The sequence below is a fragment of the Corylus avellana genome, chromosome ca6 (genome assembly GCF_901000735.1).
Source record: "Corylus avellana chromosome ca6, CavTom2PMs-1.0".
Classification (NCBI taxonomy): Eukaryota; Viridiplantae; Streptophyta; class Magnoliopsida; order Fagales; family Betulaceae; genus Corylus; species Corylus avellana.
The window spans coordinates 23,742,139-23,749,327 of NC_081546.1; positions in this window are offsets into that span (position 1 = coordinate 23,742,139).

The following is a 7,189-nucleotide window of genomic DNA, read 5'->3' on the forward strand; positions in this document are numbered from 1 at the left end:
ATGGAGCACAAAATTGACCGGCTATCCGAGTTGCCGAAACCTATTGTAGAGCACATTCTATCATTTATCCGGTTGAAACAAATACTTCAACTTACTATATTATCCAAGACATGGCAAAACATCTGGACTTTATTCCCTATTCTGAAACTTGAAGAAAGCTTGGTTTTGTCAGGTCCGTACAACAAGAAGTTCAATTATTTTGTGGAGAGAACTTTACTAAGTCGTTGTAGGCAAAATATAAGCATACAAAGATTTGAGATTAGAATATTGGACAATATTGACAAGGAATGGTATTGTGCTTGTGTGAACCGTTAGATTGGCTATGCAATTGAAAGCAACGTCAAAGAGTTGAATATCTTTGCATCGCCTAAAAATTACTATAAGGTGCCTGAGAGTGTTTTAGTAGCAAAATCAATAACTGGGTTGACTTTGTGGGGTTGTAACTTAGAGTCATTTCGGAGTCATGATATTAACTTATCCTCCTTGAAAAAGTTGGTTTTGGGTGAAGTTTATAATGTGAATGACCAAATCATCCAAACCCTAATTGCCGGCTCTCCTGTAGTAGAAGAGATAAAATTTGCACGATGTGATGGATTGAGAAATATACACGTGTCAGGTCTTCCTAAACTGATGAACATTGCAGTGGCATATAATGAAGAACTTGATAGCATTGAGATTGAAGCATCAAATCTTGAATCTCTACTTATTGAGCTTTGCAAACCATGTCAAATCAACCTACTCGCATGTGAAAATCTAAAGAAGTTAGAGTTATATTCAGCCACCGTGACAGATGAATGGTTGCACGACGTTCTTTCTAAACATCTACACATTGAGAGCTTAATCCTACTTCGTTGTGATATGTTGAAAAGGATTAAAATTTCAAGTGATCGTATGAAGAGTTTGACCTTTTATCGTTGTAGTGAGCTACTTGAAGTTACCATTGTTACTCCTAACTTACATAGCCTCGAGTATTATGGTGATGTTATATCATTTTCTTCCACCACTTCAACTCTATCGGAAGTCAGACTACGATTTTTGAATGGTAGTTTTGATTGGATCTACAATGTCGAAAATATTGAATTTCTCACAAAGTTAAATCATCTGAAACAATTGACTTGGAGAGCTCATTATGCCAAGGTATTCTAGCTTCTTTTATTTGATAGTTCCTTAGTCTTTGTTACTTTGTACATCTATCATTAACATATATAATAAAAATCTAACATGGTTTTGTTTACTTTTTGTGAAGAGTGTGATTACTCCAAAAAAAATGAGAAAAGGCCGATCATCTCCATTATATAATGTCAAGCAATTGAAGCTAGAAGCAACTTTTACACCTACGAGATATGAAATCAACAAACTTGTGAATGCATTGTTGTGGATTTCTCCTCTTGTTGAGAATCTCTCTATAGAATGGCAAGATGAGGCCACATCTAAATTCATAAATATATCTTTCAAGGTATTGCATATATATATATATATATATATATATATATATTAATGATCCTTTTGTAAAGATTTTTGGTGTATTAATATTTGGAAAGTCTCCTGTCAAATTGTGCATGAGTTATTATTACTTTATTCTATTTTTTCATGATAAAATCTCGTAATTTTTATCACCAAAATTGATCAATCTTGATTCACTATATTTCTCCAATTTCCAGCCAAGCACCATCTTCATGAATAATCTTGTTTGGCTCTTCCATTTTTCTTTTGGCTTCCTAAGTTTTCAAAATCCAAATCAGGTACTATAGGCTATGATCATAATATACTTTGTTGTTTGCATTGCATCTACAATATAATGGTTCCTCCATTTAATTTTAACTATTATGACTTGAGTATAAATTATTGGGAAAACTTCATAAAACCCCATTGAACTTCCATTCGGTTTGACATTACCCCTTCAAAGTTTAAAAACTCTCAATTTAGAGTATCGAACTTTTAATTTCTTTCGGTTACCGAATTCTATTAGGATTTTCCATTAGATCTATTTCAATATATATATATATTTGTTTTGGCCTAAAGTAGATTAATTCAACACCATTAAGAATTCACTTTTGATAGTTATTCTTTTTGTTTTTTTGGTTGAAAGCAAAAAAAAATTAAGATGACGTCAATTTTGACATTTTTATTCATGTTACTAAATTCATGCCTGTGTTTCAGTTCTCATATGAAAGCTCGTTTGATAAAAGGACGAATCCCAAGTGTTGCAAATTTCTTCCAGTTTCATGTTGGCGGCATTGCTTAAAGACGGTCGAGATCGAAGACTTCAGTAAATCTGCAGATAAGGAAACTTTGAAAAAATATTTTTCCAAGAATGCAAAAATATTAGCGAGCTTCCAATATTTCAAAGAATTTGTATTGCTTAAACGTGGCCAAAATCAAATTTCCCTTTAATTTCTATGTTCATTTTGCAACAGGATATATTGATCACTAGGTTTTAGATACTCTGGAATTTAGGTTGCTGAAAGTTGTTGGTAAATTACCCCAAATTTAACATAGCATCACTGTATTCGAATCAAATTAAGACTTGAACCCTTCCCTTGTGCCTATCACAAAGTAACTGCAAATTCAAAACAAAAGGACTGATTGGGGGATTAGAATGATGTATCTAGCAACCTATTTAAGCTCAAATTATGGGAAAATAAATTAATTTCAACTTCCTATATAGGGTAGACAATCAAAGAACACAACAGTTCAAACTGAGAAATTATGAAGGTTATGTTATAGAATAAAGGGAAATTATGAATGTTGATACAGTTTTTGGTATGGCTTGACCGGTGATGGATTGCCTGCAAAATAATAAGAGCGTCAAAGGGTCTCGGCTTTGGCTGGAGACACTCCGATACTTAAGTTATCATGTTTTTCTATAGGAAAAATAGAGTAATGAGCTTGGATTTTGGGGAGACCGATCAACCTCTTTTTCTTCTGCCTTTAGTCCCTTTTACCTAGTTTTTTTATAATTGCTTTACTCTTGATGCTCCACGTTCATCGTAAAACTCTATGTAATTGTAATTTATTTGAATGAGGTTGGTTGAGTGTGACCCATAGTAAATTTTATCCCCAACAATGAAGGTGAAAACTGAGAAATTATACCCATAGTAAATTTTATCCCCAACAATGAAGGTGAAAACTGAGAAATTATACTTCAAGGCCTGATCACAATGACGATATCTTCATAACTTATTTTGTCCCATTTCTAAGTATTACGGGATTTGACACAATGAAACCCAAATGTTACTCTAGCATAGTACTAATTTTCTGAGTATCACTTATGGAGAATTACACAAAAGAAATTTGTAGGAGGCAAAAAAGAAGCTATATGCTTGTAGTGTATATGTGCATATGACCAAATAGTCATGTTTATAGTGATTTATAACACTTCCAGTGGTCCAAAATCATTTGATCCATTAATGGTCACAAATTTTAACCACTAAATCCAGCTTAATAGGCACCTTAAATTGCATAATAACCTCTATTTTAACCACAAAATTCTTAAATAATATAATAATCTCTTTCAAAATTTGAAAGATGTAACTCTGATCTTTCAATTAAATGCAAGTTAAACTTTTAGATATAAAATATATTTAACAATTATTTGAAATACCCAACATAAATAATTTATTTTAAATAAATCTAACTGGTTATGCCTACTAACCAGTCGAAAGATAACAGTATAGGTTGTAGACCCTTTGATATTTGTTATCTTAAAAATTAAATGGCAGATGGGTAGATTTCAATACACACGCTCGATCAACGTACACTAGAAGTGAAGCTAATTTAGTCTAATGGTTTAGTAGCTATTAAGGATTAGTTTAGTAATAATTAAAGCTATTACTTTTACCATCCATGGATTGTGTTTGTAGAATCTCTTAAGAGTAATTTTGTGATTGTGTTTGAGAAAAAAAGTTTTTCAGTCAAAAAAACACTTTTTGGCAAAAGTTTTATTTTTAAGTTTTTGTCAAAAGTGCGTTTTAGCCATTTTTGAACTTTTTTGACTTTTAAAAGCTCTTTCAAATATTTTTTAACCAAACGGGTACTTTTTTCTTCCAACGAACTTTTTAAATATTAAACGCATTTTTTGGCCTATCAAACGCATACTCAAACAAGCCCTTAGAGTATATTTGGAATTTTGTTAGGAAGCTTAACAAATATTTTTTGTATTTAAAAAGTTCTACCAAATAAAAAATTTTCTTTAATTTTTTTACTCTAAAAATGTCCAAAAAAATACGCAAAAGCTAAAAAAAGATTTTTTTTTTTTTTAATTTTTTAATTTTTTTAAAAAGAAGCTCCTTTTGACATTAAAAACAATATTTTCTAATTTCCAACCTAATTCCAAACATGTTCTTAGAGCTAGATTCCTAAAAACAAATGTTTGTGACGTGGATGAGTTCGACTTTTGAGTATTTCTTTTGGAGAAGTAGAGACCGCAAGACTCTACTTAGGGCGGGATAATATCACAATTTCACAAATACTTATTCTGATTCATTATTTATAACCAAATGGTCTTTAAATAGTCTACAATTAGATATATAACACCTACAATGATAAGATTTCAAATAAACTCTAATCCTAAAGGAGTTAGAATTCTATTCTGACTCAACTTATCTAACCCTCATCTTATCCCTTTCCCGGAGAGAATTGGGTTGAAAAAGCAGGCATAAAAGTTCAACCTTTCACAAAACAATTGCATCCATTGCCGACTTGCCGTCGTGTCTGCGGTGGCCGGTCACCTTGTTGAAGCACAAAGACTTTTCTTCTCTCGGAACGCCGGACATGGGCAAAGCAACACCTTCCATTGCCCGACGTCGTAGGAAAAAGGTTGGTCTTTCTCTTTCTATGATTTTATTTTGTTTTTTGCTCCCAATTGTTTTGTTTTCCAATTGACATAATTTAATTAAAAAGAAAAAAAAAAATGGTTTTAGTTAGTACGTACCAACGACAATCGTTTTCTTATTTTCTATTTTTCCCGTTTCCTTTATTTGGTTAATTTCCCATTGATATAGTTTTAGCTCCCAGAAGTTATTGATGATGCTATTACTATTATTGTTATGATTATTATATTTGTCAAATTAAAATTCATAAACCTGTTTCTCTAACATATGATATATTTAAAGTTATGTAAAAAACATAGATAATTACGAAAACTTATGACCAACATTGGTGTTGTGTAGGGAAAGCTGTATCTTATGAAGCACAAAATTGACAGATTATCTAAATTGCCAGACTCTGTTATAGAGCACATTCTATCATTCATCACCTTGAAAAAAATACTTCAACTTAGTATATTGTCCAAGAGGTGGCAAAGTATTTGGACTTTATTCCCCATGCCGAAAATTAATCAAAATTTGGTTTGGCCAAACTTGTACAAGATTCCAGACAACAGGAAAGTTCGAGAGCAAGAATACCAGAGAAAAAGAGATGAGTTCAATTATTTTGTGGAGAAAACTTTACTACATCGGTACAGGCAAAAGAAAAGTATAAAAAAAATTGAGCTTAGTGCATTGACCATTGATGATGAATCATGTTGTGCTTTTCTGAACCGGTGGATTGGCTATGCAATTGAAAGCAATGTCGAAGTGTTGTATTTGTGGGTGTGGCCTAATAAATACTATTATGTGCCACAGAGTGTTGTAGCTGCAAAATCAATGACAGAGTTGAGCTTGGTTGGGTGTAACTTCGAGCCATTTTACAGTGATATTAATTTATCCTCTTTGAAGAAGTTGGTTTTGGATGAAGTTTATGTGGAGGACCAACTTGTCCAAGCCCTAATTGCTAGTTGTCATGTGGTAGAAGAGATAACATTTGCACGATGTGATGGGTTGAAAAATATACACGTGTTAGGCCTTCCTAAACTCATGGCCATTAAGTTGTTGTATATTCCTAAACTTGATAGCTTTGAGGTGGAAGCACCAAATCTTAAATCTTTACTCATCAAGCTTTGGAAACCATGCGAAATCAACATATTTCCATGCGGGAGTCTAAAGAATTTAGAATTACATTCTGCCACCGTGACAGACAATTGGTTGCACGATGTTCTTTCTAAACATCCACTTATTAAGAGCTTGAAGTTAAATCATTGTGATATGTTGAAAAGGATTAAGATTTCGAGTGATCGCATGAAGAATTTGACATTTCTTCGTTGCAATGAGCTAATTGAACTTGACATTGTTACTCCTAACTTACATAGATTCAACTATCATGGTAATATTATATCATTTTCTTCTATTGCTTCGACTCTATCGGAATTTTGTTTCGCCTTTCCGAACGGGACTTCGCTGGATATTGAAGAGATTGAATTCCTCTCAAAGTTAAGTCATTCAAAATTAATGACTTGGAAAGCTTGCTATGCTGAGGTATTTTAGTTTATTTTTTTATTTTACTTGATTCTCTATTTTTTTCTCCGAAGTTCTCATCACTTTATATATCAATTATTGACATATATCATTAAAAAATAATGTGGTTTTGTTTACTTTGTGAAGAGCGTGATTACTCCATATGCATTGAGAGAAATCCAATCATCTCCATTATATAATGTCAAGCAATTGGAGCTACAAGCAACTTTTATTCCTATGAGATCTGAAATCAACGAACTTATGGATGCCATTTGGTTGAATCTTCCTCAACAAGCGTGTGGATGCGTTGTTCTGAAATTTTCCTCTTCTAGAGATTCTCTTTATAGAATGAGAGTATAAGCACACATATAAGAATATATCTTTCAAGGTATTGCATTTGTCCGTTTCTTAGAATATAGAAAAATTACTCCTACTACCAATGTTGTTTTAAGATGTTATAGTTATTTAGTGCTTTAAACAAAGTTACTAAAATAAAAAGTCGTTATTATTATTATTATATACATCTCATGTTAAATGGGGTTGGTTTGCCTGTTATTATTCATTTATGGGTTGTTCCATGATAAGATCTTGTAATCTTTATCTCCATTCTATTATTTGACCCATTTTTAATCAACATCATCTTCATGAATAATCTTGTTTGGTTTCTTCCTTTTGACTGGCTTCCTACGTTTTCAAACCCAAATCAAATACTATGGGCTAGCTATGATCATAATATACTATAGTTAACTACTCACTCAATGGGCTAGCTATGATCAATTTTTTCTTCTTCTTTATTTCCATTTAAAAAAAAAATTATTGTAGTTTTTTTTTTTTTTTTTTTTTTTTTCAGGTTTCAT